A 9,879-nucleotide genomic window follows, 5' to 3' on the forward strand; every position below is an offset into this window, starting at 1 on the left:
TCGTGACCAGCGCAGCCATCCTGAATGGTTCTGGTGGGGAAAATCTTGCTGGGTAGAGGTGCCAAGGCACATTAGCTGGTGCTGCTTAAGACACAGCAGGGCCTGTCTGACCCTGGGCTAGTGTAGAAGGGGCAGGATGCTCCCCAGTATCATACATGGCACCCAAATCAGAGTACCTTAGTATCCCACAGATATTAGCTCATCCTCACCACGTTGCTGCAGGGAATTGAGGCCCAGGCGGATTAAAAGATCTGGACCTCGGGCAGCCTGGTCTAGTGGAAGTAGTCTGAAGCACAGAACTGCTCTCTCTTCCTTTGCTCCCTTTATATGCAGGTTGTGGTGACCGCTGCCCATCACTGGAGTGCTTCATCCTCTGCCCTGGGGATGTATGTGGTAGCCGTGTTGGTCTGAGACAAAAAGAAATGCAAAACTCTAGAGCTCTTGTTTCAGAGATGATACCTTTTATTTGACCAACTAAGAATTTGCAAAACAACCCCTGTCTTTTTCTGCAAGCTTTCAGGTTCATCTGTGCTTCATCCAGCTCAGGGAAAACTAAAGCTGGTAAAAAAAATCCCCATACGTAGGAAATAAAGTTCATTTTTGCACAGAGGGAGTTGAAGATGGAAGTCTGTCCCCCTGGGTCCATGCAAGCGCCTCTGCGAGTTGCTCTTTCTTGTGCAGATCAGGTAGGATTACTTCCCTGTTCGTGTCCGAAGGCATGCAGGGAGGTTTTTGAACTCTTTCTTGTTGTTCAGCAATGAAGACAAAGTCAGCAATGAAGTTTAAGATCCCAAATCGGCTGAAATTCGGCACCTTGCCATGTCTCATCCTCTGCCTTGCACTGGCAGTTAAAGAGAACAGATGGGCATGGGTGTTCATCATTGCCTCCTCCTGGGCCTGGACTATTGGTGGTGGGAAGGCTCAAGCGGAGAGGCGGTATGCAGCAGGGAGCTCTGCATTTGGACGTGTCCTAAAGCATAGGGGCTTCAGGTAGTTGCTGCTTTGCTGTAGCATTTTTGGGGCTTGGAATAGTAAGGAGGACAGTGATTTACAGACGTGCCTGTAGAGTGATTTAATGTTTCACACCAGATCACGGAGCGACTGTTTTATAAGCAAGAAGGTTGGACCCTTTCCTCTTAGCAGACCAAATAAACCGCTTGCCAGAGTCTGGATTTGACATATTTCCAGTGCACATGTGTCAAACAAGAGGGGAAAAATAATCAGAGCAGGCTTCAAACAGATTTTATAACATTTTCCTAACAAAGCCTCTACCTGAGCGCTTGTTCCTAGAGATCAGGAGGGACTTTAACACTCTTGGAGCCTGAAAACTCACCAACAATGACTCCCGTCCATTAGCTTAGAGACAGTTGCAGAACTGAGGACAATGTTCATATGGGCAATAAATGCACACGATGTAACTTCCTACAGGGTCATATTTCCCTCCCCGCACAAGGGAGAGGACCAGAACAAAGGTCTGTGCACCGTAATAGGTTGCTTGCTACCACGATGCAGGAGTGGTGCCGTGGGGTGAATTCCATCCCCCAAAGCACAAAGCCAGCACACGGAAGCAGGAGAGAAATCACTGACTCGCTTTCATTTCTAACCTGAAGTGTGGTCTGCTTGGGCGAGGCAATCAGGACTCGTAGTAGACATGATATTTTTTTTTAGGCCAACAAGATTTTTGCTAAAAAAAAAAAAAAAAAAAAAATCTTTCATTGCAAGCTTTCGGGCACAAGCACCCTTCATCAGGCATCGGAAAAAAAACATTGTAAAAGTTCTCCTGGGACATTTGCAGGCCTAAGGGGGGGCTTCAAGGTTGTGGAAAAGCCTGAGAAAAAAATTTCTTTTGGCGGCTGGTCTTTAGCAATCTCCATACTGGGTTGGAGCTTACTGGACGATAAATCCCTTCAAATGTTAAAGGGACTGCTGTCTGAATGAAAGAGAGAAGTGGGGTCTCATCAGGCTCGTTCTGCCATGCTTGTTCCCACGGGATGGGTGATGCCTAGCCTGGCGTTCTGGTTTGCAGCTCAGAGCCATCTTGCAGCATGAAGTGCTGTGCTTTGCTGTCTAAATCTGGTCCTTTCGCAGCACCTGATGAAGTGAGCTTCTATCTATCTATCTATCTATCTATCTATCTCTACTGTGGTCATTCTATAAGGTGCAAATCTACCCTGCCTTCTACTTGTCTTCATACTAACCCACCTAACTATGTCTCTCTAAATTTAGTCCGCTCAGGCACAGTTCAAGCTTTCCCATCTCCCCTAGGCCACGACCCACCACTACAAGAGTTCCCTGCCCCTTCACGTCCCCCCAACTTTGCTCCCCACCTCCTCCCTGCCTTGTATCATTATAGGAATGACCCAGGCTTCCAACTTCTCCTGATTTTCTTGTGCCTCTTTATGGGATTTGGGGCTGCCCCTGTGCTCTGCTCTCCAAATTATATCTCCTTATGGAAACAGCTTCCTAGCTCACGTCTTATTCCCCCCTCTCCGAACACGCTGGATCCATATTGAAAAGCCAGCCTGCACTTTTGCCATCTGAGAATCCCCCCCGAGTCCATTTGGGACTGGTATGTACACAGGAATATGGCACTCACCTCTTATCATAATAAATTGTTTTAGGAAACGGTTTCTCTGCAGGAAAAATGGCTCTCAAACTCTGTTTAAAGCCCGTAAGTGCCTGGCTGCATTTGAACGACAGCTTCTCCTTTGTGAAGGGGCTTCACTGAACTGACAAGACACTTTGGCATGGGGAAATGTTGATATTAAATTTCCCTCCATCTGTAAACAGCGTTCCAGTGCTGTATTAATGGAAATCCATTTTTGCTGGGCAAATAAAAGATGGGGGCAGAGATGAAAAGGGGCCCAAAGCCAGACGGGAGGAGAAGGGTCTGTCATAAACTAATGCACAGCATCATCTGCAGGGAGCTCCAGCTAATGCAGTGAGGCTCTTGGTCACCTTCTAGTGGTTGGCACATGGATACAGGCTTCAGCCTCTGAGACTATGGGCTTGGTCTCTCAGAGGTCTACTTAGTGGAGGAGCAGAGCTGGTTCACATGTAACGTGCTTCATATTTCACCTTTTTTTCAAAATTAAGTGCTTTTGTAGTGCTTCAGTAGTGTGCAGACAGACATACAGGTGCCTTCTGGCTAAAACGTGAAAAGCTGCAGGATCTTTTTTTGATCTGGTCTAAGCCAATTTGTAGCGCTACAGCACTGTGCATCATCTGCTCACTCAGGGTTTTTTTTAGCACTTTAGGGCATATAAGTGTTACATCTGCCTGTGCCCTTATATTTTTGCACTGCTGGAGCACCCTGTGGTCTGTACTATATTCACCCTCATGACGCTTTTGAGGTTGGAGAGGACTGTTATTCAAGAGGCTAAATCCCATTGGCCTCAAGACACAGGGTAAGGGTGCAGCAGTGCAGGGATGGGAGCCCAAGCCCTAGGCAAGCCTATTAGCAGTGCTCCATTCTTCCTCTGTCTCCCTCTTTTCTTTCGCTTCTGGCTGTGAATGGCATGCTTTTAGACCCAAGTATCTCCAGTGCCTCTGAGGCTCAAATGACAGGCTGCTTGAAGAAGAAAAAAAGACTGATTGAGGAATGGTTGCAACTCTGGGAAGGAATACCAAGGCTTCCTAGGACATAGGGCTAGAACGAGGAAGACATCTCCAGAGTTGAGCTGGAGTTTGGCTCCAGGTCGATGCCATTCAGCACCCTAGGTCAGCCCATCTGTGAATGGGTCCCTGGTCTTGCAGCCTGGGGAGGCTGGAAGTGGCTGGGCACGGCAACCCATCCACCTTGCCCCTTTTTGCCGGCTTTTGGTAACAGAGGCAAGCATGCTGCTCCAAGGGTTGGGGTGGACTTTGACCTCGATACAGGCCTCCTGGATAAGGACAAAGACTCTTTTATTGAACAAAGGCCCTTCTTCACACTGACTTGTAATCCCAGGGTAACACATACACGTGTGTGTTGTGCCAGCACTTGTGTGCATCACCGAGCCTTCACACGTGGGTTCCCAGGGCTTTGTGTTTCCCCTTTGCCTTATTGAGTAAATCCATTACCCTCTGCTTGATTTCAGTGGAGCTATTTGTGGTATATAATAGCTAACCAGGGCCCTTAAACATGTCTCTCCAAATGCCCTTTCCCTTCTTGGACCTGGTTGCTCAATAAGCAGGTTGTATCTGGATCTCTTGGTGCCATTTATCCTGTTCCCAAGACACGTCTGATATCACCCAGAAGCTGTAACCAAGAAAGACCGGGGCCTGCTGTGTCCTGCATGGGGGGAGAGACATTGCCTGCCCTGAGGAGCCTATTTAAACAACAGGCAGGATGGAAAGGTCTCTATCCAGAGTCCCCCAGCATTGGCAGAAGCAGTATTGCCAACTCACATGATTTCTGCTGTTGTTCTGAAAGTCCATGCCTCGGGAATGTGAAAAACGTAGGCTTTTTCTTATATATATATATATATTTATATTGATATTTATATTTATATTTATATGCATACATATAAGAAAGAGTTAAGGGTTTTCACATTTCTGAAGCATAGACTTTCAGAACAACGCCAAAAATCATGAGAGTTGACAATAAGGCGGCCATCATAGAGGACCTTCCGGTTTTCTGCTCCTCTGTCCTCTATTGATATGAAACCCGATGCCTTTATGTCCTCTGTTTTTCTCTTTGCCCCCATATTTTATTTGCCCAGCAAAAATGGATTTCCATTAATACAGCACTGGAACGCTGTTTACAGATGGAGGGAAATTTAATATCAATCCGACTGTCCCCTATAATGGCCGCCCTAGTTGGCAATACTGCCAAAGCTGGGTCATCCAGGTCATAGTCCACTTCCTTCAGCACCAGATCATGGCGCTGTCATAGATTTGTAGATTCACAGATCGCTAGGGACTGGAAGGGACCTTGTAGATCGTGGGGTCCAGCCCCCCTGCACATGTAAAAACAATCTTCAGTTCCCCTTGTGACCATCACAGAGTCTCTTGGGAGGTGCTGCCGGTAGACTGGGATGGGCGGCAGTGGTGCTTAGCACCATCAGACACAATATATGGAGCTGGGGGAAGGGACACAGGTGCAACAGTAGGGTCCTGAGACATCGGTCGTACCCAATCCAAGTGCCAGAGATGGATGCACTGGGGGAAGAGGAGTGTTTTGCACGCCTTGCAGCCCATGCGGTCAGGGAGGCCCTTCCAGTCTTTGGTGCGCATAACCGGTTGCCTAAACCCTGCGCTGGCAAACGTGTCCCTTCCCAACCCCCCCTGCCCCGATGCTCCCCATTGCCTGGCTTCAGGAGCGTGCATAAATCTCCCCAGAAATCCCTCCCTGGCACGAAGGCTTACGGCGAGGTCACATTATGGGTCCATAAATCGTAGCTATCGAGCGGCAGTTCCCACTCTGCAAAACGGAAATTGCTGCCCTGAGTGTGACAGGGGGAAGCCTTTCCCTCTGCTCCCATTGTTCTGGCTCCCTCCGGGAGTTGTTCAGGCAATTTGCTGCCTGAATAAATGTTTCCTTTCCAGGCTGCTACTACAAGGTGGGGGACAGAGTAAGTGTCAGGAGGGCTCATAGTGCCTGGATTTAAAGCTCTGAAAACACTTATTTAGGCGCCTTCTACAGGGAGTCTCCGGAGTCTGACTTGACTCAATCCCCATTATTAGCCAAAAAGGCAAAGTCAGACTAGCAGAGCGTAGGAAAAAGCCAAAGAAAGCAGGCAAAACAACTCTGCGCGTTCATACCCTGAGCGATCACTGCTTGCAGCTACGACTGGCCAGTTGTTAGGACTAATAATTGGTTTTTGTGGAGGGCTCTTCATGTGGTTATCTGAACAGGGCTCTCCCACCACCTGTAGATCTCTCCTCGCAAGCCCCTGTGTGCCGAAAAGCAGTGTTATCCCCATTATACAGGTTGAAAGACTGAGGTAGACCAAGATCAAGGCCCAGACCTTCCAGAGAGGTGTCTCACATTGAGTGCTTCAGGTTTCATGGATTGTTAAGGCCATGGGGCGGGCAACATGGCCATCTCGTCTGACCTCCTGAATAACACGGGCTGGAGAACTCCACCACATAATTTCTGCTTTCAGCCCGAAAAGCTTTGGGTGCCCGATTCGTGATACCGATGCGGAGCATTCAGAACTTCAAGCCACTTTTGTGCATTTGACACACGGTGCCACAGAAGCAGGAGGCTTTCTTGAGCCTGCATCCAGAGCAAGAGGGGCACTGGGAGGACATGGGACCAGCGGTGGGGGTGAGCACACAGTTACTGCATGTAGGAGCCTGGAAGAAGCTTGGGTCGATGTAGGAAGAGACACGTAGCCCGTGAAGAGTTCCAAGGAGGGAAAGGGTGACCGGCAGGAACAGTTAAGAAGCTGCTTTCTCATTTTTGCTGATGCCGAGATTTTGAAGGCTGCGGGCTATTGTGATCACGCAGCCTGACCTCAGCAGAACACAGTCCAGAGCCTCCAACTCTCCTTTCCTACATCTGGCTCAGAAGCATGTAGCTGAGTGAGAGCATCTTTTTGAGAAACCCGTCTAGCTTCAGCCATCTACCCTCTCATTCACCGCTAGGAGAAATGGACATGTCCAAACACTAAACTCCATATATTAAACCATCTCTTCTCGCCCAATTTAATCCGTGCTGTGTAAAGACAGTGCGTGCGTCTACATGAGACACTTAATGCGCAGTAGACTAATGCTGCTGCACATTAGCGTGCATGGCAAAAGCCGTGCTAACATGCTAATGTGCAGTAGTAGTAGTCCACTGTGCATTAAGCATCACACCAAAAGCTTGCAACCATGCTCATGTGCAGTATGGCAGCCTACTGCATATTTACTTAGTATTTGGTTTTACAAGTGCTAAATTTAATGCACAGTAGGCCCTGCGCATTAATGAACATGTAGACGTGCCCAGTTGTCCTTAAAATGATTTCAGCACCGTAAAGCCTGCCCCAGAGGGGAAAGACACATCTCTCCTGCAGTTGTGATCTCTTCCTGGTGACAGATCCGAAGTCACGTATTGCATTGCGACCAGGTGAGAACTTTGTAGGCTTCGTCTTCAGCATCTGGTTCAGCATTTGCTGCTTGGACAGTGCAATGATGTAGTCCTCCCATTAGGGTTACTTCTGCTAGAGATAACATTTTAGCAACCTACTTCCAGGAGCATCAGCACAGCGATGGACTATGAATGGTCTGATTTTCAGACCCTGAAGGCTCTTTGAAGTTACTAGGAGTTGTGGGAAATCAGCATGATTGAAAAAAGTAGGCTATAGAATCGGAGGGATGGATGTATTTCAGTGCCTCCACATGCAGAGCTAAACGGGAACTGATTTCCCTAAGATACATTTGAACAAAAATGAAAAAAAAATTCTCATTTCTGCCAACACATTCTGTATAAAATTTTGACTATGGGTCAAACAATTACAAGCCCGGAGAATGAAAATAATCCATTGAAGACTGAAGAAATGTTTCATTCAACCAGAAACCAAAAAAAAAAAAAAAAAGTCTGATCAAATATTTTCCCTCAGAGGTAGCTTTAATTAAGCAATTTGGGAAATGTTGGCAATTTTCTTTTATGGAGGGACCAGCTCAAACCCACTCGATCCAACAATTCTAAGACGGCTTTTTAGTATTTTTTTTCATTGAAAAAAAATCATTTTTTTCCCCATTATTTCATTTTCTGTTAGCATTGAGCTTTTCCACTGGGAAGAAATCATTTCCTGACCAGCTGCTCTAGCAACTTTTCTTTTCAAAAGAAACCTTTTGGATCTAGGGCAGGGGTAGGCAATGTTTTTTGGCTGGAGTGCCGAAAAACCTACCTTGGAAGGTGCTAGAGTGCCGGCATGCCAGAAAAAACAGGTTCGTGGTAGCTGCTGATAGCTGTAGAGCCCGGGTTGCTTGCAGCAGGGCTTCCATCCTCCCAGCCGGCTGTGGGGAGCAGCCCAGGCTCGGCGGCTATCAGCAGCTACCACGAACCTGGGCCGGCTGCAGCTGGGAGGCTGCAAAGAACTGCTGCCTCCCCGCCCTGGCCATGGCTGTCTCCCAGCCCCAGGCTCTGGGAAGACAGCAGGTGCTGGCACTGTTGCCCCAACCACTGCTCCCTGGCAGCCACGTGCTGCCCAATCTGGGCATGCCCCTTCCCGCCTCTTGGGGCAGGAAGCAGCCGCGTGCCAGTAAAAAGCATGCCGCATGCCACGTTGGGCACACGTGCCATAGGTTGCCAACCCCTGTGTTAGAGGATGGTTTCAGGTTGGATGTACAGAAGAGCTTCTTTACGGTAAGGGTGACCATGATCTGGACTAGATGGCCCAAGGAGGTAGTGCAGTTCCCTGCAAGCTTCTGATCTACTCAGTTGGTCTAATAAAAGATCAGCCTTCTCAACCTATTTGCCACAGAGGGCCACACTTGCAGCTCTTGGTGTGTTATGTCGGCCGCACCCGCACAACTTACTTCCTGCGTGTCCATTTGCAAAATGTTTGAACGAGATGTCATGTGGGCCACCGCAGCATGAGGACTGGGTTGCATGCATCCCGCAGGCCGCCGGTTGAGACTGCTGCTCTAGAGGATAAAACTTCGAGGTGCTACAACTGCAACCCACATCTACCCAAACAACCTTGCCTGCCCACGTCCTTAGATCAATACTGCTACAACCAAAAACCAAGGCAGAATAGATTCGCTTTTGGGGCTCTTTTAGGGTTGTGATGCCAAAGTCTCTCTTTGGCATCTCTCTGTTTGCAGGACCACGTTTTGCAAGCTGACATCTCTGGCCAAACTTGCACACACGGACACTTGATGCCAGACAGGCTAGCAAATGCCCATATACGGTACACGGCCTAATCTGTAACAGTGATTCTCAATCAGGGTGTCATGGCAATGTTAGTCATGTTATGCATACAACCGTGATTCACAAGATAAGCCCAGAGATTTCAATTCATAGTGTGATCCGAATGTTAAAACCATTCTGCCCTGCGGTGCTGTTTCTGAGGTCTTTGCAAGAGAAGAATTGCTCTAGGATTTTTCTGTAGTCAAATAACATGAAGAGCTGGCATTTTCTCGGGGGCGGGGAGGAGCAGGAGCTTGACTCTAAAAAGTTTGGGAACTGCTAATCTACGGGGTTGCACCTCCCTCTAGCGGCTCAGGGGGACTCTAGCACCTTGGTACGCGCTCATGATTTCAGGCGCAGAGGCCTGCCCTGCATGTGATGAAAGCCACCTGTTGAAACACATGCGGGTGAATCGTGTCAGCAAACACGTACTTTGTTGTGTGCAGAAAGCTGGATGCTGCCCGTGTCTTCCCGACTTGTGTGTGCAAATGGGAATTTTGCACGTTCAGTAGGCGCACGTGCGGGTTTTTTTAATGACTGTTTGGCTATTCGCATTAATCTTTAACTTGACTTCAGCAGGGGACGGATCGGGTCCTGTCTCAGCAGGGTGGGTTTGATCAGGAAAGAGAGCCTGAGCGTCTACTCCTTGAGGCAGTGTCGTGGCTCCTGTTATCACTGTAGTGTCTGAACCCTGTGGACTCTTACTGGGGTGGGGAGGTTTTATTCTGGTTTTATGGAGCAGCTTAAGTAGCTTGTCTGAGGTCCACAGAAAACATGTGGCGGAGCTGGGCCCAGGGTTTTATAGAGCAGCTTAAGTAGCTTGTCCGAGGTCACACAGAAAACATGTGGCGGAGCTGGGCCCAGAATCCAAGTCTCCTGAATCCCAGCCCATCAGTCCTCTTGTTTCCGCTCGGGATGAAGTGCTGCTTCTACGGAAAACCCCTGCGAGCGAGCTCACGGTTCTCCTAGTGTGCAAATACTCAGGGACCAGGGCGGGATGCTTCAAAAAGAAAAAAATGCATTTAACTAATTCTTCCCCCCCCTCTTTCTCTTTC

At 48.4% G+C, this 9,879-nt stretch overlaps 1 protein-coding gene across 2 annotated transcripts in view; it reads left to right on the forward strand.

Moving 5' to 3' along the window:
• GATA4 (GATA binding protein 4) overlaps positions 1-9,879 on the forward strand; it is a 39,990-nt gene that overhangs the window by 18,105 nt on the left and 12,006 nt on the right. The window lies entirely within an intron of this gene.

The sequence above is a fragment of the Alligator sinensis genome, unplaced genomic scaffold, assembly GCF_000455745.1.
Source record: "Alligator sinensis unplaced genomic scaffold, ASM45574v1 scaffold393_1, whole genome shotgun sequence".
Taxonomy (NCBI): Eukaryota; Metazoa; Chordata; order Crocodylia; family Alligatoridae; genus Alligator; species Alligator sinensis.